The 23,482-nt window shown below is 43.3% G+C and overlaps 1 protein-coding gene across 1 annotated transcript in view; it reads right to left on the reverse strand.

Moving 5' to 3' along the window:
• RASGEF1C (RasGEF domain family member 1C) overlaps positions 1-17,451 on the reverse strand; it is a 128,258-nt gene extending 110,807 nt beyond the window's left edge. The window contains exon 1 of the mRNA XM_040573382.1: positions 17,230-17,451. The gene's annotated coding sequence lies outside the window, so the exon portion shown is untranslated. The remainder of the gene's footprint in view (positions 1-17,229) is intronic.
• Positions 17,452-23,482: the final 6,031 nt, after the last annotated feature.

Consider the following 23,482-nt stretch of genomic DNA (forward strand, 5'->3'; position numbering starts at 1 on the left):
TTTGTGCCCAAACTAAATTTGTTCTCAGCCAGACTTAAGCGTTTCAGTGCCAAGCACAGAGCTGCCACAGCTATTATTGTCTAAGACTATAAGAAAAGCAAAATCTGCAGGGAGATGTAATATCTTTCATTAGATCACCTTATGCAATGGGAAAGCACTGGGCAAGCTTACAGATGCAGAGGTCAGCACAGGTTAACTACAGAGCTCTTCTCCTTCCTGCTACCTACCCCCTTGTTTTTATAGCCAGCAATCACATCCCCTCCTTAGCTTTCATTTCACGAAGCTGCACAAGCCAAGCTGCTTCTCCTGTGAGAGCCTCAACCTCCTGTCGTAGGATCAGAGGAGATTTCTTGTTCTTCATAGCGAGACCAGCCGCCACAGCGTACTGCTTGGATGGCAGCCTGCTGCTCCACTCTTTCAGACGCTGCAGTACAAGGGTCTGAGAGGCAGCACCAAAAGAATTCTCTGGAAAAAGCCAAAACTTCAAGCATCCTATGAAATGTATTTTTTTGTTGATGTTGCTCCAGTCTTCTCACAAAGGAAAGACACAACGTGTTTGCTTTAACAGTGTTAGTATCAGGAACAGTAGCACGTTGTCTGAGGCTGGGTGCCGTTTTCCATTGCTTGATACTAAAACAACTCTGAGTGGTTTGCTTCTGCTCTTTAAGAGAATTCATAACTAGAGATCCACTTCTTGCCTCTCTCTTTTTGCAAAACAATTTTTTCCAGCTCTAGCGTCAATGGGAAGTAGTGTTGAAGGGCATATCACAAAAAATATTACTGTCACAAGTAGGAATTTTGTCCCCACAGCACTTGTACAAGTGAATATGTAGATTGCTTCAGAGGAAGGGCTCCCTCTTGGATGATGCTAACTCACTGTGCTTTGTAAAGCCCTGAGCTCAGATAACTTTTTTGCTATGAGTGAATGAAAAAATCTGGCATTCCTCCAAACATAGTAAAATGAAAAACATAGAAATATCACAGAGCAATTTGTTCTAGTGGAGCGCTCCAGCTCTGGAACTTGAGCACGATCCTGCAAGGCAAAGCCCTGCAAACAAAGCCCTGTATTTACTGCGAACCACCCCCTCCCAGTGCTGCTGGGATCTCGGCTTGCAAGTGTCATACAAGGACCCGACTCAGCCATTAGATGCCCCGATCTTATGTTCCTGTACGGAGCAGTCATGTTCATGAGGACACTGCCCTCAGTCCTGGAACCCTGGTGAAAGGAAGATGGAAACTGTGCTGTGGATCAGGTTTCACTCCTTAAAACCCAGGGATGGGAAGTCCGCAACCAAGGGGAGCGTGAAACGGTGGCCTCCACGGCCTTCAATTTCAGCTCCAGCACAAGGAATTGAACTTGCCTGACCCTAAGCCCAAGCTAATAAATCCTCCTACAAAGCAGCTCTATTGTTTGCAGTCACAAGCAACCATCACTTCCCTGCTCTGTGACTGCGCTGTGCAGCACCTAGCAGCGTGGGAGGTGAGGGGGGCCAGGAAGGGTTGGCGACTGTGGTCTTATTTGTGCTGCAAGCAGTTTGTTTACAGAGGCAATCGCCATGCTCAGCACACTGAGTGCTGCATAAAGATCATACGAAGAATTTGCCATGAATTAAAAATGAACGATACTTAAACCCCCCATTTTCCTATCCTCTCAGCAGCACACAGCACAGCAAGGTAACTTTTCAAAGCAAGCCTCATCAGTTCTGACACTTTATAAAACACACAGCCTGACCTGTTCAGCATTTACATAGTTCACTGATCAATTAGGATGCAGCACTAAACAGTGGTGCTCAGGACACATATTTCTCCACCTTGGCCCTCTTTGACCTCCCCACACGGTAATGAATTTTCTTCCTGCTTGCCCTGCAGAATGGATCAACCTTAATTATCTCACAAAAGACCAGCGTTGACCTGGATTTATTAGAAAATTGAGGGGCTGTCATACCAAACTAAAAACTTTGATGTCACATCAAAATTAACTCATAACATTGATACACATCTCTGCAGCCAGGACTGCATGCAAGTCAACAACAATATCAGCCTGCAAGTCAACTCCTGCAGACTGAAACGCACGGCAGCCTCTCAGGGAATCACCTCTTAAACAGCAGTCCAGCACTATCAGTCATTTTCCATCCTGTCTGCTGGGGGAATCTCGGCATCCTCCAAAGTCAGGTCAGATGTGAGGCCTCACTAAGGGGAGGAATTTCACAAGGATGGAAATCAGCAGCCACAAAGCCAACCTGGGTAACACGAACATCTACAGAACCGGGAGTGCAGTGGACCACAGCAACGATTTGGTATCGGAAGACCTGGACTCAAAAGAGACCTTGCACAAGTTATTCAGCTCTTCTGTAATACGAAGGGGAGATCTTCCTCAGCAACTGCTCTGTTAGCGTATCAAATCCTTTATTAGTTAAAGCTTGTGGCTACAAATGTATTACCGTGCCCAGCTTCTACCAGAATAAGTTAGGCCTAGATTGTAAGAACCTATTAAGTATATAGGTAGGCTCCAGACAAGACAAGTTAATTAAAACCCAATCATAAATCAGCATAATTAGAAATAAAATAAATGTGAGATGTAGCCATAATGAGAGAGCCCTTCACGAATACAGAAGAGACAAATCATGCAATGGGGTGTCAGTGCAGAGATCACGCACAAGTGTATTTCCCAATCTACGTTACACTTGAGGTGTTTGCCAGCGTAAAAGCCTCTGCAGCATTTCCTTTTCATTTCGGTGCCACGCCTGTCCTTGTACATGCCCAGAGCAGTGGCAGCTTATAAATATAATCACTATGGATTGATGCACGTACAACAGTTCTATTTTAAGTATTACATTTTCCGAGGCACTCACTGGGACTGAGAACTGAGCTAGAGGACAGAGGCAGCTGCACGGCAGATCTTTGGTAAAGCAGAGCTTCTTGCTGGGAAAATCCACATTTTTGGAAGTATGAAAATGAGACTATGGCTAGAATATCAAAAGTACACAATAAACCCTGCTAATGGATCAAGGGAATTACCACTGCTTCAGCGCTGTTCTTCCATGCAGGTAGAGGTGCCTTAATTGTGCGATGCTTTCTCTGGGAACTGATGGGAAAGCATGCTGGTCGGTGCGTGAAAGAGTCCTTGCATAGGAGGTTATGCAAATCAAAGGTGCCAGTTTCATCTAAATTTCAAACAGTAATTACAAACTCTCTCTCAAGGAACAAACACCTTGCATACTGAACCAAAAGCATTAAAAATGCACTGATGTGTCTGACTGTGAAGGACGTCCTGAACTACCCCAGCCCTCTGCTTCTGGTGAATCCAAGACACTCAGACCCCAGCAGGTCACTTTGCAAGTGACATCTGGGGATCCAAGAAGGCCACACCACACAACACAGACTCAGACCTGGGGAAAAGCCAGGCCTGCATCCTGCTTTTGCATCTCTGGTCCAGTCTAAGGACTCAAAGTGAACAATGACAAATTAACTCCACCCAGATCTTACTATGAGCCTGGAGCCCATCCCACCAACTGATCAACAGAATTTCCATGCCCCAGTGAATTAGCATACAGCAGTAGGATTCAGTCATTCTGCACAATCTCCAAAACAGATTTTAAACAGCAACACTTGGAAGACTTATTTATACTGCGGCAGTATCCAAATTAGGATTGGAGTCCTACAGTAGAAGATACCATATAAACACTTAAGAAATTGTTCTCTTCTGCACCTTCCTCCCCAAGGACCTGCAATTTGACCAGAGATGAAGCTTGGAAAATAGTGGAAACTATCCTAATGGGAGCTCATAGACAGAATGCAGCTTTTAAGCAGCTATGTAGTATGTATCAGAAATCCCTGCAGATCTGTGAACTATCTAACCCATCCTTTTAGACAAGGAATCAGTCTGAGTCAACCTGTATAAGATTCAAAAGCATTTTTTCAATCTAATTCACAGCCTTCGTCAGTGATTATTTTACAGTGGAAGTAATGGAGCAAGAAAATTATGTACTTAATATACCAAGTAGCTAACTTAAAGCAGATATTTAAATTCATGTACTGCTCAGCTTCAACTCCAATGGAAGTTGCTATTTTATTTTTGTCAGCTTCTCGTCTGGTGTGTATCAATAATAACATCCAGGGAGTGATACCCACTTCCATCAGATAAGAATATGTCATGATATTATCTGCCTGCCCGGAAAAGCTGGCTAAAGTTCTGAATCCCATGGGTCATTCCAGTCTGGAGAAATAATTACTAGTGGAGTCTGATATCTTTGACACAATCCTGTTTGCTTTTAAATTATGTACAAAGCCTTGCTTCCCTTCACACACCAGGAACGAAACAGCAGGAGAGATCTCCAAGCCCCTTTTTAGCCAGCAAAAAGCTGCATTCAGCATTTTCTCAAGACTGTGTTTTTTTCTCTGTGCTTTTTCTGTCTACTATCTTTCTCAGATGATCTGATGCCATTCTGCTAGAGCCATGCAAACCTTCACAGCAAAGCATCTCATGAAGCCTCTATACTTCCTCTGACTGGTGGCTTCAGCTTATGCTTTTGCTGGACTCTTTAGCACACAAATAAGGAGATCAGCTATCTCCTTTATTTTTCTGAAATGAAGAGACAGCCATTTACACCAATTCACTGCAACTCAGCAGTTACTTGATTTAATGCAACTCATAAAATTACAATTTATACTTTCTAGAGTCACAATCCTGATGGCTCTCTAGTCACTGAAGTGCTTTGGGGTGCAGGCAAGTATCAAGCACATTACTCTAATACAAAGACTAGGTCTGTCTCTGTGGCCCCAGATCTGACCCCAGCTACTACTGCAGCTTCATCCCCTGCCTGGGAATGACCCCGGATCATGGAGTTTAATTGCAGCCCTTTTAGCTAAAAGGCCAATATTTTAGCATTGTAACCATCTGACTGAGGCTACATATATATATATATATGTATATATATATATATATATATATATATATATATATATGTACACACACACACACAGACGGACTCAAGGCACCCAGCTGCCTGGCACCAATCTAGAAACAACTCAAAAGCACGACATGGCATATGCTAGACCTTTGTGTTCATCTTCCCTCTTCTCTTAAAGTAGAATGCTTCAAGGTTGAAACCTTGTCGCTTTTTTTTTTTTTTTAATTGTCACCATGTATTTATCACACATCTTAGTTCGATTTAAAGTCACATGCTGAGGCAGCATCCCACTGTTTCCCTGCTTGTTCATAGACTATGGACTGCACCCTCTAAAACATGTGCACAGGCATGCAACAGCACAAAAGCCAGCCCTGCACTAGTCTGCGCTGCCCCCTTGCAAGTTTGCTCAGGACCATATATTCCCCACCATCGCCTATTGCGCTATTTGCAAATGGGAGACATTTGCATTCAGACAAGTATTTAAAAGCACTTTAGATTTGTTACAGAAGTCACCATTGGAAAGGTGGTGTAAATCAATGTGCTAAGGGTGAGAAATATTGATTTCCCTGCAAGGTTTATTTGCAGTATGTCTGAAAGACCTAATACTAAGAGACAACAAATTGAGCCATCTCAAAGCTCAGGGGCAGTTTGAACAGGGTTACAGGGTGCACAGGGAGCACAACCAAGCAGGCACCATGCCAACCCCATGGCCAGGGCCCAGCAATGAGGGAAGCACCCCCAAAATACAGGCAGTACCAGGAATAGCGGAGGGTCAGACCCTGCAATAAAAGCACCTCTTCACAGCAACCCAGTGCCTACCTGCCATGTCAGAGGCTCTTCTGCACACCAAAGCTGGCTATGGATGATTTTCCACCACCTTGAGCTCCAGGTGTTCTCCAAGGGCCGTTTGGTGGTCACTTGTCTCCCAGAACCCTGCATGGGGCTGCTGTGGGGAGCTGGGATCAACCCCAGGAGTCAGGGCTTGGGCACAGGAGAATGTGCAGAGCCTCAATGCCTAAGAGAAACGATTCTGTTGTTATTATTGTTTGTTAAAAATAAATAAATAAATAAAATCTTTGTTCTTGCATTTACTTCATAGGAGATCCCAGCCACTGTCACTGCTGGCCCAGCCATTCTGCTGAGGCCCATTGCACACCCTCATGCAGGGAGCAGCAAAGAGGACGGGCAGTCTGGCCAGCCCTGCTCACTGTTCAAATCTTGGTGGCAAGAGAGTGCTGAAAGCATGAGAGTGAGTGAGGGCAGCGCATGGCATCTTACAGTACTGAAGGAGCCCTATCATGGAAGGGCACAGCTCCTCTAGGATCCCGGGAGGAGGAGGCCATTTTGAGAGGGGCAGGTGATGGTGGCCATTTTAGAGTGCTCAAGAGGCAGCACCTGTGGACTGTGCTAGGGAGAGAGGCCTTCCCTGTGCAGGAAAGCACCTTTTTCCTGTTTCTTACCCCATGTTTCCCAGTCTCAGGAGTGCAGCTGGTATCTTTCTCCTGAAAGCTACTCCAACAGTAGATAAGGCTGACCAGAAGTTACTTCAGGCAAAGTGGGTGATGCCTTATCTATGAGGAAGTGCAGAGATCACCTCCCTTCTGAGTGAGCTGTTCCTCCTTCAGAATTTCACCTACAGCAGTGTCCTTAGTATGCAAGAGAGATTCTCAGAGCTAAGGGCTGCTTCACAAGCATGGTGGCTCAATACACATGTGCAGGGGAAAGACACCTGCTAGTAGGGCAGAGACATGCCAGAAACTCCAGCAAGGGCCTAGTAGCAGGACTGGGAGCAAAACCATCTCCTAGTCCTATTCATGGGGCAACCCTGTTTCTTGTGCAACCCTGCTTTTTAAAGGGGATACACATTGTTCACAACATTGTTCACTCACTCCTGGAGGAAGGTCTCACAGAGAACGTCTCAGTCAGAACAAGATGGATGTGCCGTACCCTTTCAGTGAGCTGAAAACGCAAAGAGCACCAGCTCTGAGATCAGCACAGGGGAGACACTTCAGCTGCTTCAAAACCACAGGGGAAGCAGAAGCACTGCCAGCAGCTGATATGTGTTAAGTCTTACAAACATAGTTTTAGCCTGTTACTTCAGGAAATTAATTTCTACTGAGTTTTGCAGTTTCCTCTCCTTCTCCATGGGCCCTGTGATGGTCATTTGTCACTGCTGCTCAGAAAAAAAGGCAATTTTCAGGAAGGCAATGAGGCATTCGACAAGGTTTCCAGTAAGTGTGGAAACATCACACACTGTCATATAATCACACTGTAAGCAGCGATGCCTCTCAGACAAGTTGTATGGTTACATCTCCAGGTAGTGATGAAAGCTTTTGTTAGGTTTAAGAAGCTCAGCATGGATATGCTCCAGAGCAGGGAAAATTATGAATAAGCAGGAGATGATTAGATGCTCAGTCTCACAGACATCATGCAAATAAATTGGTGTGGAAATCAGAAACCCCTTAGCGTGAGTCAAGTTCTGCAGTCCTCATTCAGCCCAGCCTCCCTGCAATGGTTCACCCTTAAGCCACTTTCTGGTAATATTACTACTTTACTAGTTTGATAAGCCTCCTCCACACACACTCTGATTTACATGAGTGTATAGACAGACCTTGCCACTGACATTTGCTAGAAACTTTCCCAAGGCTTATACTGAATTAGCTTTTCTCCCCAGGCAATTCAGGCCCTGGTGTTGAAATCCTGCAGCATTTCCTCACAGAGCAACTAAGTCCTGCAGGTGTTTATTTAGTGCAGAAATCAGGCTACAATGGAACCAGAACCGTTTTGACCTTGTCAAGTAAAGGGGTTACAAAGTTTTAAGTACTCACTTTGTCAGGGGTCATTAATTGACTGGTGACCAGTCTCCTTGACAGTTAAAAAGGATAGGACTCTCCTCTCAGAAGCTTGGGAACAGGCCTTCCTTGTCCTGCCAGCCTCCCTGCCTTCTGAAGTCTACTGCTTCCCATTTTCCTGGGAAAAATCCCATCTTCCATCACAAACAATGCATAATTCATAGTCTGGATACCAGGCAGAGGTCAGTGGGAAGGTACAAAATGGTATAAGTAACAGTAGGAATGAATAAATTTAACTTCTTGGCTCCTGTGGAGAATGAAACCTAAAAGGAGGTGTAACCTACTTCAGTCAACACTTTCATATCACTGCTTGTCTTTCTAAATATACCCTGCTCTTCTGGGTCTTTACACAGAAAATACTCTAGCTCAGGTGGAGTGAGGCATTTCTGTGGTTATGCGTGAGTAATTGTAATACTTGTAGGTGCCAACCAAAGGGCAATAAAACTGGTTTAACTAGCATACCAAGGGGTCCGTGCAAGCAATGCCAGTTTTGGCTTAATTCTGAATTTACAGTTGTCATCTCCATCACTGTTTACTAAGAGATATGTATGCTTTTACTCTAGTTAGCCATCTCTTTCCAATTCAGGTCCAGAATAGGTAAAATATAGGGCTTATTTCCATATTACCTTGTGCAGTTCAGGATCCCATTTTGGAAAGACCACAAATTACAACCATTTTGCCTTTCACATTTACCTATGCCTTCGCATCTGCATTGTACTGTTAAAAGGTTAAGGTCTAAGGCAAAGATTGAAGTTTGTCTGTGATAAACAGTGAGGAGCTGACCTCATATATCGGAATTGCTTTCTCCAGGAGTTAAAGAGCATCTTCCCTATCCCAGCTGCATATTTTCCTCAGGCTTTTGCTGTTTCAGCTAACAGTTGTTTCCAGAACAGATCTGGTCCATTTTGATTCCAGTGCCCTCTGAACAAACTGGCTGAAAGATGGAAAGAGGAAAAAAAAAAAAAAAGAAAAAAAGGAAAAAAAAAATCTGTCCACAATAGAAGTAACTGCCTTGAAGAACAAAATGGGTACACCTCCAGATTTGAGGCTGGAGATCTTAAAGAGACTAAAGGCCTTAAGTGAGTCCAGAAGAGAACATTTCAGAAGCATTTGAGGGAGAGGGAGCATGTGTGTCTAGCTGTAGTTAATAGGGTCTACTTTTGTTCCCAAACGTCCACTTACTCAAAAACAGCCCTGCATTCAGAGGTTCAGTTTTTATTCCGGATCCTTACAACAAGTGAGAAACTGAAACAATGGAAGACATGAGTAGAACATGTTAGACTTGCTTCTATTCTTATTTATAGCAATTTTGGTCTAGCTTCATTAATTTCAGTAAAAGCTGGATAATGTTCAGAAATCCCAGTTCAAATTGGGGCAATACTTAACCATGTACTTTACCTCACAGCAGCTGATGCAGCTGAAGCAGACTTCCAACTGATTACATCCTTAGCTGCAATTGCAAGGTGAATAGCTTTATAGAAATCAATGGGAAGGTAATCCATCCCTCATCTCAGACATCTGTAGAAGTGGCACCTTTTTTGCCCAGGGCAATATTATGGGTTCTCTCAATTTTATCTATCCACGCACGCTCTGAGTTAGGTTTGTCACATTTCTAGCTGTTTAGAACGTCACTTCTCACACTTAAATGGCCACAAAGCAAGACAATGTTTGTAATAATATAGAACAGTCACTTACTCCTGAGCAAGTAATTTATCTCAGACCAGAGCGCCAAAGTAATAACTGGGATTAAAGATAAAGCAGTCAAGACAAAAAAAAGGTAAATCAATCACTACATTAGGATATTGGAGGAATCATTTGCATGTACTCAGAAAGTATGATACTTGCTATTAAGCCCAGCTGTAGCAGAATCCCAAATTCATAAATATTCATCAAATAACCTTTTAGCAAAACTCAGTGACTACGATGGTGGCCAGCTACAGAATTCAAGCTAATTGAAAACCTGAGAAGTAATGAAATGATTGCATGTCTGTCTCTTCATTAAATCAGTGTGCAAATTTGCATAGATTAATTTGTGTCAAATTAATAGCTCCACTCTTGGCTTTGAGCCAAGAGAACTTATGATCAATCTATAGTTTTAATTCCATTCTGCACTCCCAAAGTGTTGGGTGGTTTTTGCTATTTCAGAGACAAAAAAATTAGAGCTGAATATGATTTTCACCACTTCTGTCATTTCCCCCTATTTCTTATGTTATGATGATTAATTATAATAAAACGTGCACATGATTAAAAAGCAAAAATGAAACATACACTCTCAGCCATGGAGAAATGAGATCTGGTTTGCTTCTCTGCAAGTGAATTCACATTGGAATGCCTGAATCCTCAGCTACATTAAATTCAGCAGAGGGTGGTGTATGTGTGGGGCTGAACAGGCAACTTACTTGCCTGTTTTATGAGCAGTTCCCAAGACTGGGTATTTTAGTAGAATTTTGCCTGTCATTCACTGGGTCCCCAGCCCATCATGCTCTACCGTTCCATGGGATGCAGAATTTGCGGTACCTATGCGACTGTTTGATCCACATGATGTACAAAATATATTTAAACATTTAATGGTTGCTATGTTGAGATCTGTCTGGAGAATAATTATTTCAGCCTTCAGTTATTTGAAGTTAGTGGCAGGGACAGACAGTGCACTCATTTACATTTTCAGCTTGCCTTTTTTTTTTGTTGTTGTTGTTGTTTTAATACAATCAGGCTTTAATTCAGGACATTTGATTAATCAAACTCAGACCATCTGCTGCAGTCCTGTCTCCTGCTGATCTGCATTGCCTGCAGTGACAGGGCTGCAGTCTCACACTGTCTCTTCCTCTGTCAGCTGTTTTATTGCTAATCTGCTCCTTTCACCCAACATACAGTGACTGAGCTTTGTTTACTATGATGACCACTTACGATAGTGCTAGACAATTAGTATCAAAATACAGGACATGTGCAAAAGCCAGTTATACAACAAACATACCAGAATGAAAACAGTATGAACCAAAGATTCCATGTTAGCCAAAAGAAACTCTTCGCTAAGACAATTCAAATACTTCCAGTAGCAACAAGCAATTTTAGCTTCCTCATAATTAAAACTACCTAGCATTAATGGGGATTCTGCGTTCATGTGATTTTTTCCTCTCACGGTCAGAGATGGACTCAGAAATTCAGAGTGAGGAGCTAGACAGCATGAACTTGCACAGCTTGGAGATTTGAAGGCACAAGAGGCAAGCCAGGTGCATGATTTCCAAGTAGGATTTCAGTTTAAATGGAATAGGAAAATATTGCATCTCAGAAAAAAAATTGCAAATCTCAAAAGACATCCAGAGAAACTAACTTCTACCAGCCATCAGTTACTGCTGTGGATAGGGCAAAGCTCTGCACATCCCTGGGTTTGGGCCAGCTCTTGCTGGTTCCTGCGGAGCTCCATAAGGGACTGAACACACTGTGGTCTCTGCAGAAATGGGACTATAGCTATCTGAATGCCTTCGATAACAAGCATCCTCTAGCTACCGAGGCTAATATAATAAAGAGAATTTCATTTTGGCATAAGAACGACATGATGTATTGGCAAGATTTCAATTATATGAGGCCAAAGAGGCAGCTTAAAAGAGTTAGGCCTTTATTAATCAGGTAACAGTGATGCTGCATTTCAGAACAGGCTTAACACCTGCTAATTTCATTTCAGTGCTGCAGAAGCTGAGTCAGCTAACTGAGCCTGTTGTGGAACAGGCACGTTCAGAGCAGCAAAGATATTTCTTGCCTTCATGAAATTGTTCTCATCTCTTCAGTAAGCACACTACGGGGGGAGTGAGGAGAAAGGATGGCACCCTTCCTCCTTTAAGCCTGCCAATACCCTGTGCAGCTAGAGCTGTGGGGGAAGGACGATAAGAAGCATCACAGATGCTTGCAGAATGCATGGTTGCAGTTGCTAATGTTTATTAAAAGCTAAGGTTTCAGTAACTTCAGAGGACTTGAGGCAGATTCTACAACAAAAACACTGGTGTAGGTCAAATTATCTTCTTGCTTTCATTCTGTTTGGAGACAATTTTCACCCCAAGGCTAATGATGAGAAACTTGAGTCAGATTTTTATAATAGAAGTCATTTTGCATCCTCAACTACAACATTTGCTATCAGCAGAAACTATAACGCTAAAACTGTGTGATAGTTTAATAGTTGCTAATACGGCATACACCTCATTTTCTATGACAAAAAGGTCTAGTAATAGCACGAAGCACTGCAAATCAACCATAATATACTGAAACAGGGCTTACTTCACCAGGATTGGCGCTTACTACAAGTGCTTATATGGTTCATTTATACGGTACAAAAGACAATTGTGAAATGACTGGAAATGTAATATGGAGGAATGTAATTGGTCTTGCTGGAGATTGATAGATGGTCATTTATGAAAAGTGGCCATCAAAGGTTGGATTGTCTTCTCAGTTTCACCAGAGTAAAGCAGCACAATTATGAGATCAAGGAAAAATCCAGATTTTTACTGTCCAAAGGACTCAGGCTGATCTGAAGCAAGTACTTCAACAGAGAACTTTTTTTTTTTTTGAAACTGCCACAGTCCTTGCTGGCCAGATGGAATTTAAACATTGTCATATCTAACTTAAGTCCAAAATGTTCACAAAGTAATGGACTCCGATGAAACGTTTGTGTTATATAGTCAATACTATTGTTGTTTAACACATTGCTTTGTTCTTCAGAAAGTTCTGCTGTAGAGGAATCAACTGAACTTCTCATATCAGACCCATTTCTAGACTCAGAATAGGAAACAAAGAATATAAGCTAAGAAGATCCCTCCCACCCCACCCCCCGATGCCATTAAGTGACAATCCTTCATCCTTGCAAGAATCCCCAGTTAACACCTCAGTAAGACTCAGAGCCCAGGGCAGTCTGCCTGGCTGCTGCACACACCTCGAGTGTGCAGATGAGACCCAGGGGGAAGAAGGCATTTTGATGCAGTGAGAAACTGAGCCCTCTGTTTTGTGCCTTGCAGATGCTCTATTAACCAGAGGTCCTCAGCTAGGAAAGGATAATTACAGCAAGCATTCAGATCACCTGAAGAACACCAGCTACTGTAGACCAGACAATGCTTTGATGCCAGTTCCCCCTCGCCCACCTCCAAAAAAGAATAATTCTTTTTGCAATCAAAGCAACTCTGGGGAAAGGTTTACTTCTTCTTCTTCCCAATCTTTTTACCTCTCCGAAGCCTTAATCCTATAAGTTATCCTGTTCTTATACCAGTATAAGCAACCACAAACTCCTATGGACTCTACCAAGAGAAAACTATCATAAGTAAAGGGAAGACCTGAATGGCTTAGAAGTCCAGACTATCGAGAAAGAAGCCACAAGACTCCCCTTTCTAATTTCAAGTGTAAAACAGGTCCTTCGTAAACGTATCATGTGCCCCACTGCAGTGAGACAGCCCACAGTGGCAGGAGGATGCAGCAGATACAAGAGGTCAAGCACTTTCTGTTCCTCAGGATCAAACATCTTTCATCGTCTGTTCAACATTTTTTATCTTCAGAGCTCTCAGTACAATAGGTGTTGAACTCTTCTGAAAATCAGTAGACACCTGTCTGCCAAGAACTGCTGAGTAGCTTTATTGATTGCTCTCGAAGTGGGCAGACTTGTATTTCATAAACAGCGTATCAAAGTTCAAGTATAATGACTGAGGACAAAATGCCAGTAGAAGCATAATAAAAAGTTTCCAGTAATAATTGAATTAGCTTGGCCATATATCACTGGACTTTTTTGCATGCCCAAACAACCCACAAACAGTAATTATGGTTAGCTATACAGAGGATGATAAGCAATCATAACAACAAAAATATCATACAGGTCTCATATATGTAGCAATCCACAAAGAATAGGATAACCCCAGTCCAGCTTTTCCTTTTGCAGGACACAGACCTCCCTTCCCAGCAGACTGTCCCAGGGCACTTGCAAGGACCTAGAAGCAAACTGAAAAAACAACCTACATGATCCCCACTTCAAAAGCCATAGAAGCAAAACACTACAAATGAAAACACTCAGCATCAAATTAGCCAGGGGACTGCTGCTTACCCAGGACTTAAAAAACATTCAGGTTGCAAGACAGCTTCATAAAAACGTGTCCTACAGTAATAAGGGGAGAAATCCCCCCCAACACACATCATTGTAGCTACATCTCCTTAATTAATAGATCATTAGAGCATGGCTGAACATCTTCTGGGGAGGTGTGAGTTGCAGGATGGAGACCATGGAGGGGGCAGCATGCAGCTGGCAGCAATTCACGGCTTTTCGTCAGCTAAAAGGATGCTCCCGTCCACCACCAGCTGCTGCTGGGGGAGATGGAGTGGCCCAGATGAGAGGCTGCTTGCACCTGAAATGATTTACCAAGTTAATAGCTCTAAGAAGCCAAACATAGCCCCTCTTTAGATCTAGCAGCATAGAGAGAGGGTCTTGCTCCAAAGGCAAGCCTTTTGGGGTCATTGTGTGTGCCTGGCTGTGCTACGGAGTAATTAGAACAGCTAAAACCGAGACGTGGCAGCTGACCTGCTTTCCAAAACCATCATGATCTTTGGTATTTTATTAACAGTAGCGTGCTACCCTGAGCTGCAGGACAGCACAAGCAAGGTGCAGAAATAAAACACAAGCAGCCACATATGTTCCTTTGGGAGACTTTCCTTTAGCCTTCGTAAGAACAGATGAGATGCAAACATGCATCAGTCTCCCTTCAATACCGAAGGTCTGCCTGCGAGCAGAGAATTCCTGGAAAAAGAAAGCTGATCTCTCTAGGGGCAGATTTCTTTCTTTCCTTTTTTCTTTTTCCGAATGACATTTAAAGACAATGAGACCCCTTTGTATTTTAGGTACAATAGCTAAGCAATAATATTAAAGCTTTGAATTTGCACAGCACTTGCCACCAGCAGCCCTAGCGTGCTTGACAAATATTTAAAGTGGGCTTTTCCAGAGCATCTGTAGGAATTAGAAGTGTAAATCACAGAATCTGTAATCTTTAGAAGAAATCACACTCTTAATGTTAACTTCCTCCTTGTGGTGTTTCTGTGCCTTTGGTGTTATCAGGGCCAGTGTTCTCAGTGCTGGTAAAAAACACATGCCTAAAATTAGGAACTAGACTTGGGCACCTAAATAAATATCTAACTCAATACAAGTGACATGATTGTGTTTTGTGGGCTTGTTTGTTTGTTTGTTTCATGCTATTCTTGTGTCCCAACAGAAAATCCCTTTCCTTACAAGATGATTTAAATGCTACATCTTTTCAAGCCTGAGGGGAAGCTTTATCCATCAGCCATAAGAAGAAACATCTCTGAATAAAGTTGCCTTTTGGTTTTCAGAGCTACTCAAGGACATTGCATGCCTCTACCAGCCCCTTTGCACTAACCGTAACAGCTCTAAAATTAAAATTGCTTTATCTTGCACCAGGTTTTCTCCCATACCTGACCCCCTCCTTTACAGGAGAGTGCCGGTAGGGCTATATGAGATGTGGTGCTTGGTGCCACTTCCTAAGAAGTGCTGTCCTTCCTTGCTGTTCCCTGAGGGGTGACTGCTCCCTCTCTTCCCACCAAGAGAATAGCTAAGGCCACCCTGGGGATTCCTCAGCCGCCACTGCAGCAGCCAGGCACAGGGGAATGCTAATTTATCACTGACATTAGAGGCAGTGAGCTGCTGGTTCCCTGCAGCCCTCATTGCAGTGGCCACAGGTACAACCTTTGTTAGAAAAATGATGATTCACCACGTAGCGGAGGCAGTGGCTTCAGCTGCTCGTCTGGATCAGGCCTCCACGCTGAGCTGGGAGCTCTGCTGAGAGTCAGACCTTTGCCAGGCTAATTTATATATTTTGTCAGCATGCTGGAAAGGAGCCTTTGGATATATTTTCAGCTTGTGTCAAAACACCACACGTTATTCTGATCCCAGCACTTAAATTCTAAAATGCTTTAAATCTGCTCTCATCTTTGATATTCTTAAATAAGAAGTGTTTACATATGCATTACTATGGTGACAGGAAAATAAAAATAAAGGGAAAAATTCCACCAGCATATCAAACTCTATTTCGAGTACAAACACCATTAACATATCTAAACTAATCAATAGAGTCTGGATGTCTCGTGATACCATTTGGATCAATAACAGAATAGGTATGAAGATAAATTCCCATTACAAATTCCTTATAGATTTTCAGGTCTCTGCCCAGTTCATCAGCATCCACCAAATAATTAACCCCAGAGAACGTGAATCAATCTCTTCCTCCAGCACCACTTCTCCAGCATCTCCCCCCCACAGTGAGCCCCCACCCTCTGGCCACTGGTGTTACCACCCAAAAAAGAGCCCACAGAGATGATGATCCTTTCTCATCACTTGCTGCTGAGCCCGTTGAGGCGCCCCGACCTGCAGGCTGACCCCATATTTATGGCTGCTCCCATTGATCTTTCCTGAAGTCTTTCAGAGCTTGGGCGAGGGCGGGCTCTGGTCCAGAGAAACCACCCCAGCAACCTTCGTCCTCTTTCCTGAAGGACCGTTGACCTCTCTTTCACCTGAGTGCAGCTCTCAGTACTCCAGTAGCATAAATACAAGTGCATTCATTTTATAACATGAAACTTCTCAAAACATAAATAAATAACCCTAAGAGTTTCCCAGGCATCACAGCAAGTCTTACTTTCAGGAGAGTTCTATTTTAACAGATGAGAAACCCGGAAAAAAAAATGTAAAAAAAAAAAAAAAACACCAAAAAACCACCACCACCACCACCAAACACTGCTCCACAATGACAGTTTTTACTGAGGTCTGAAAGCAAATTGTCTACACTCGCAGGCAATACTTATTAAGGTCTGGTAACAGGACCGAGAACATATCACTCGTCTCCCTCGCACTGCCATTTATTACAGGATTGCAGACTACACCTCTACTACTTGGATCTTAGCTATTGAAGTAACAGCCCCCGAGGGCCGTAAAAAGTCGCTGCTGTCACATATAAATCAGTTTTCATCATAAAAAATGACATGGCTTGACACGTAGGGATAATATAATAAGGTAACTACTGTGGAGGTTTCATGCTTCGATATGTTCAAAAGGATGTTTCTCTTTATCCCTGACCACAGATACTTGTTGATGGTTTCTTGTCAGATGCTTGAAAGCCTTAAAGAGCTGCTATCTGTGCCGGGGTCTACTCCTTGGACGAACTTTTCATTAACCTTTGACCATTCTCCAGTTTTTTGTTTTGTTTTGTTTTTTTTTAACCGGCTGAAGAATTTCAAGTGCTACAACGTGTTCATATGTGCGTGGGGGAGAAGAGGAGGCGAAGATTTTTATAGACACACACATACATCTTGTACAAATATACACCCGAGTCCTTAACACGGAACAGGGCTGGAGAAAACACAAATGGGTTCTTCTATTTTTAAGGTTTATAAAATCAGATGTGAGAGGAAAAAGGATTTATTCCCCCCAGTTTACTTACCTCTCTTCCAGCCTCTTCGCTCCAGGAAGAAGAACAGGAATGGTCTCTGCTGAGCTGGTAACCACCAGCAAGGCTCTGCCTCTGCATGAAACCTCCAGTTTGCAAAAAGCTAACGTTTCACGTGCACCTGAACGGCAAATAACCGCCTCGAGCTGGCAAATAACCGCCTCGAGTTGAGAAACTCGGGGTGAGATGCCTGCTTCCCAAACAGGGCTGGGACACCAGCATGCCCTGTGGTGGCAGCTGCTTGCCAAGGCCAGCCCCGACCTTGCCAGAGATGCTGCCTGAAGGCAGCAGCCCCAAACCCCTCCAGGAGGGCCTGCACACATGGCACAGGGCTGCAGCTTTTTTGGCACTAAAACACCGAACACAGCTTCATTCATTAGCTGCAATAGCTCATTAGGGCACTGCGGATGTGAATACCCACGGTGATACATTTTACCTTCTGTTCTGCTCCTTCGCTAATGCAATTTCAAGGATTTTCTCCAAAGCAAGCACTTGTTCACAGAGGTGGTTTTATGCATTTGGTTTTCTTCCCCTGCTATTGCAGTACTCACCAAGCTCTCCACGAGTCATTTTTAGCAACCCTTTTCCTCCCAACAGCCACCATGGCAAACACATTTTCACTGGCTAACGTGCAGGGCAAACTTGTGAGCTGGCAGCCGCACCAAAGTTTCAAGGATATGGAGCAGCTGTGGCCATAATCTGCTCCTGTTTTGGCAAGGCTGGTTAATTACCTCTTCGTGTAAGAAATCATCCTGCTGCCGAAATGTCCTTTATTTGGTGCATGCTGGGAGCTGTAGTCTTTCGGGAGATTCATGTCTGGGAGGAGGACCTGAGACTGCAGTGCAGCTTTTATGGCTCGCCCTGATTTGTATTTTAGGTGCTTCCGTTTTGTTTCCCTAAATGGGTTTCTCTGTACCAAGCATATAAATCTGCATATGTACCTATGAGCACAGAAGTATAACAAATTTGAAATGCCTGAAAATAAACATGGCTCTTCTGTTCACAGCAGCTCCGATGTTTCCAAGAGGATTAAATAAATAACAGCATATTGCTTAATCAGAGTAAGACATGGAATTGGTTTGGGGATGCAAGGGTGTTAATTTTGTTTGGGAAAATGCCTGAAGAGAGTGCCATTACAGATAAATAACCGGTCCTTGTCTCTCTAGCTGGCTGCTTGAGAAATGTTAAAAGGTTTCAGGTCAGGTTTTTTTCCCTGCCTGCAGTCTGTGCTCTGGACAGTGCCCGTGAGCAGCAGCGATGCCATCGGAGCATCTCCAGCTCTCTGGAGATGTGGTTACACAGACACCCCTGTTTCCATCCTGGGGGTTGATGCCCCTCCCTGCTGAGCTGAAGCCCACGTTTTCAGGGTGCTGGGTTTAATCCACGTGGATCAAACCTGTGGGGCAGCCCCACAGGTGCCATGAGGGGACAGACGCTACACATGCGGGTGGACCCAGGGGGTCAGCACGGTGGGGACATCTCTGGCTGGCTTTGCTGCTGGAGAAAATGCTTGAGTCGCCGCACCCAGAGTTTAGTTCTGATGGGAAAAAGGATCTGTTTTAATGATGTATTTGATATGAAAGGGCACAGTGCTTCAGTGCGTAGCTTGCAATAAGCAGAAAGCAGATATGACAGCTGAGATTTCGCAGTGTTAGAAATGGGCCTTTTGGACTCTAAGACAAGAAAAACAAACACTGAAGGACAAATTTATGGCTAGAATAATAGATTGGTGGGTTTGGGGGGACATGCTTCAAACAAGCTTCCCTTGACAGCTTCTATATTTGTCTCAGGCTGCCTGTTTTCCGTGCAGCATCCCCACCCCCACAAGCCCCTCAGCTCTAGGTAGAGCTGGAGGTTTAACTAATTCCTCAAAGCGCAGCTAAACTGCCTTGGGAATTATCACCGCGAGCGCGTACGCTGTGCTGCAGAGCAGGAGACAACCCAGTGCAGCTGGGGCTGGCGGAGGTGTGAGGAAGGCTTGCTGCATGCTCGGGGAGCTCTCAGTTCTGGAGCAGAACTGAAATACGCAGGAAGGCAGCCACAAAGTCTTTTTTGGTCACTGACAAAAAAAAAGACAGCTTGTATGTGGGGAGGGATCACGGAAATGGGAAACCATTTTCAGAATCCGAGCTGGGTGTATCAGAACACTGTTATCTATATTTATATGTAGGGGGGAGAAGAAGACACAGAATATATGGCTGGAACTCTTCTCTGAAGCTCTCCACTGCCACCGTTCCCCCCAGATAGCTGGCATGTGTCGTGTCGTGTCTTTAACATTAACTCCAGAAATTAACTGATGACAGCTCTTTCTAGCGTACTCGATATTCTTTATTCCTTGGTTACGCTTCTTTCTTCACTTTATCCCATTGAGGCCTGGGGACACTGCCAGTGCTGAAAGTCACTTGACCTTCTCTGTCTTAAAAGTGATCTGTCTACATCTGGACACTCTCATTTTTACACACTGGCCACTTTTACTCATATAAGTGATTTCTTAAATACATCAGAATTTGCACAAATGTGGATTTCTTTCTCTAAGCTTTGGGTTTCTTCTCAATTTATTTTCTCTCCTGGGAATGGTAAATCTGCTTTTACTGGCCAACCCCCCACTTTCAGGTTACTGGCTTTGCAGACATATCTCTTGATGAACTAACCTATGAACTAAACTATGTCTAAATTTTGTTAAATGCGTTAAAATTGAATAAAATGTCATTCCACTTCTTAAACACCAGCAAATTCTGTGAATGTTGTGGCCTTTTTAAGAAATGGAAAGTGTACTTTCCATATAACCATGCGAAGAGACTGTCATTTTCTACAGTTTCACAGAGTTGAAGGGGTAGAAAAACTACCAGGATGACTGCTGAATAAATGACTCTACAAATACAGCAGCTCAAGCGTGCAACACACTCAACTTTCATTTTCTCCTGATATGTGATAGGTGGATTTCCATTTATATTCCTTTACTACCTGGACCGCCCATAAAATTTTCAAAGAATTACCCATGTTCAGTTTGTGCTTATTTCTGTAAAACAGGGGCACAAGATTTTCTGAGAATATTACCATATTTCTTCCCTTGCAAGACTTAGGCATTTATTTCACTCCCATACTGCAAGACCTCTGACTGGTTCTCATTTGGAGGACTGGGGCCCAAGTATTTCAAACTATTTCTTTTGGCTAACAGATAAATCTGACAACAACAACAAAAGAACTCTAAAAATTAAAAAAACCTCCACAGTAGATGGTATCGCTGAAGGTCTGCTTTCCATTCCTAGACATCTTGGGGATCCAGACCATTTCCCAAAGCCAGTGAATGCATCGTGGTTCTTCCAGTTTTCATCCTGACCATCATAACTGTTTTTCAGTAATGCAGATGCACCATTTCTAGCAAAAGGACTTACCGCGGTACTGGCTATTTACAGCCAGGAGAATAGAGAATATATTTGGCATCTTTCTTCTACCCTCTCTGGTTTCCACTCCAAGGAGTCTGTCTTTTTGTTAAAAAAAAAGTGTCTTTTTTTCATAACTCCCTCTCCAAAAATATACTTGAGGCTTTCAGTAACATAACCGAAAGCTAATAGAAAGTGAGTGCATCAGCTAATCTGCAGTTGTGTTAGGTAAGTTTATGTATTGGCTTGCTAAATAATAAAGTAAAATAAATTAGTTCCTATCAAATGTTCCCTGAACGCATTCCAGCAGGAGCTTATTGTTATTTATTCATCTGTTGGATTGCATCTGTAAAAGCCAAAGCTGTTTCAGGAGCGTATGTGACTGGAATAGTCTAAATGGAAGAGCCAGGACTCGGGAATGAAGCCAGCAGGTCATTAATTAAGTGGCTGTACAGTTTGCAGTCAGCCTGGTGTATCATGAAAACCGCCTAAAATCAGTTACTGTCTTCTTGCAGCTGCAGAGGTGTCACCGCTGTGCTTTGGGCAGGAACCCACAGCGGTGGACGAGGAGAGGCAGATGCACACCTATCTCCCTTGGCATGGCTTTATTTTCCTGTGAGGTATACGATGTTCTTTGCATCTGATATGGTGCCAAGTCTGCATTTCTAGCCATATCTATCCACCTGCGTTTGAATGGCCCCCATTACAGAAATAGCTGAGATGGAGCTGTGGAAGAGGATGACATAGCAGCTGTACTTTAACAGAGAAACCATTTCAGATCCTCCAGGTCTTATTTCACGATGTTGCTTTTCTGTCCCCCCTCAAAAAGCCTCGTGTAATGTAGTCAAGAGAAATGTGCCTGGCTAGCACAACGGGCTTTTTCTGTGTCACTGCTCTTGTAACCCTTCTGATTACACTTTTAAAGTGTGGCTCATAACATTTCATAACAATGGCAATAGAAGTGTGTATTTAAATTACACTTTAACTATCATTAGAAATATGTACAGTTACTTAGCCAATTTCTGTTTGAAAATGATGGAGTAGAAAATTCACAGGAGATCAGCAGCTGCTCAAACAAATGAAAAGGATTTTCTTCTTTTATTTACCCTGGAACAATAAGTGTGGATACAGCATCTGGTCCTCCACGAGGTCTTTGCTTCTTACACAACTTCCAGCTGGAATGACCGAGAGTCAACGTGATCTACCGACCTTCCTCAAGGTCTCTGGTGATGCCACCCAAAACAGAACAAAGCATCCTAGCTGGATGCCTTTCATGCTAATCCCCGAATCAATACATTTCCAAAATCATTATTGGGCTTTCATGTGCTGCCAAAAGATTGTGTTCCAGCGGTTCTCTCCTTCTCTGTGTTGTTTATCCTTTGGAGTACTCTAGATCATAAACCATTTTAACCATCATTGTATATTGTGCTCCCCTTGTCTAATAACCAAGAATGTGGGAAAACTTTTCTTCATATCTTCCTGAATAGGGACTGGAAGGCTGTAAGGTAGAGAAATATGGAAGGTAAAGTCCTTTTGAGCCCTCCACATGGAGGCAGCCTGCTTGGAGGATGCTGCTCCGGCCTTGCCTCCTGCAGCATTCCTGTCAGGAACAGCAAGGCCGCTCTGGTTGCCTAACACACATGCACCCGGATGACAACTTCCCATAGCTGAAATATTTATTTTGTTTTTTAAAAGAAAACAGCAATGTGCTAAGACTTCAATGTCTTCACAGGAAAGGAGCGTGATGCAAATCTCCATCCGTTCACAGAATGGGCAAAGAAGGCCTGAACCTGCACCGTCCCGTCCAGGTGCTGGCTCTTGGCAAAAACCCATGGGAGGTAAAATGGAAAACAAGCTGCCTGTTATTGTGAGTGAGAACAAAGAGTTGGAAGAGCAGCAGGCACCTTTGTCTTCTCATTAACACCGATGGCTAAAGCTCTTTAGGGAAGGGACTTTCCCACTGTGTGTTTGCACAGAGGGAGCTGATCCGATGAGGGCTGCTGAATACTGTGGTATAAATAATGAATTACACAATAAACGCTACTAAACTGGTTCAGTTGAGGAAGAAAAATAAACACAGCAAACAAAGAAATTTGTCATATTGGTTAGAAATCCCACGGCAAGACCCAGCAGAGATTCTTGCCAACTTCCTCCAAGAGCCCAGACTGCAAACATTATTCCGTAAGTATAAAAAGTTCTTCTACTCACCAAACTTTGCTGTGTCTCACATCCACCCAAAGGGCAGAATGAGTGTAGATTGCCTTTTCTATCTGTATTCTCAGTTTCTAATATAAGCGTGACCTTTTAAAGAACCAGCTTTGCATATTCTTTCCCAGTGGCAGTGAAGAGTTACTACTTGATCTCTCCTCTAGCAAGAAAAAAAATTAACAAAATATTTATTTCAACAGTGTTGTATATTAGCCAGCCAGGGAACCTTACGATGTGCAGGGAAAACATTTGTGTAATAAACCATGATAAGGGCTTTGAATACCGGTGCTGCAGAGCTCTGGGCTCAGAGCCACTCTCGTGGCTGCGTTCAGATGTTGCTATTGATCTAATCTGTAGCGAGATGATCACAGGAGACACTCCTTACATTATTTATCTTGGATTTGGGGTTGGACGGGGATTTTTTTGTTGCTTGTTTTCTTCTTTATTCATTTCTGTTATTATTAATATTACACGCTGTTAACAAATTCCGCAGACAAACGACTCTCACCTCTCGTGACACATTATTAATCACAAGCGATGAAGGATTCTGCATTCCTCACCACTCGAGCTGTGTGACCAAGCCCAGCTTGTGATCTACCTGCAGCGTAACGCAGGGTTTATCCAGAGTGGCATGCAGGTGAGGAGGGCACGCAACG

The sequence above is a fragment of the Cygnus olor genome, chromosome 14 (assembly GCF_009769625.2).
Source record: "Cygnus olor isolate bCygOlo1 chromosome 14, bCygOlo1.pri.v2, whole genome shotgun sequence".
NCBI classification, from domain to species: Eukaryota; Metazoa; Chordata; class Aves; order Anseriformes; family Anatidae; genus Cygnus; species Cygnus olor.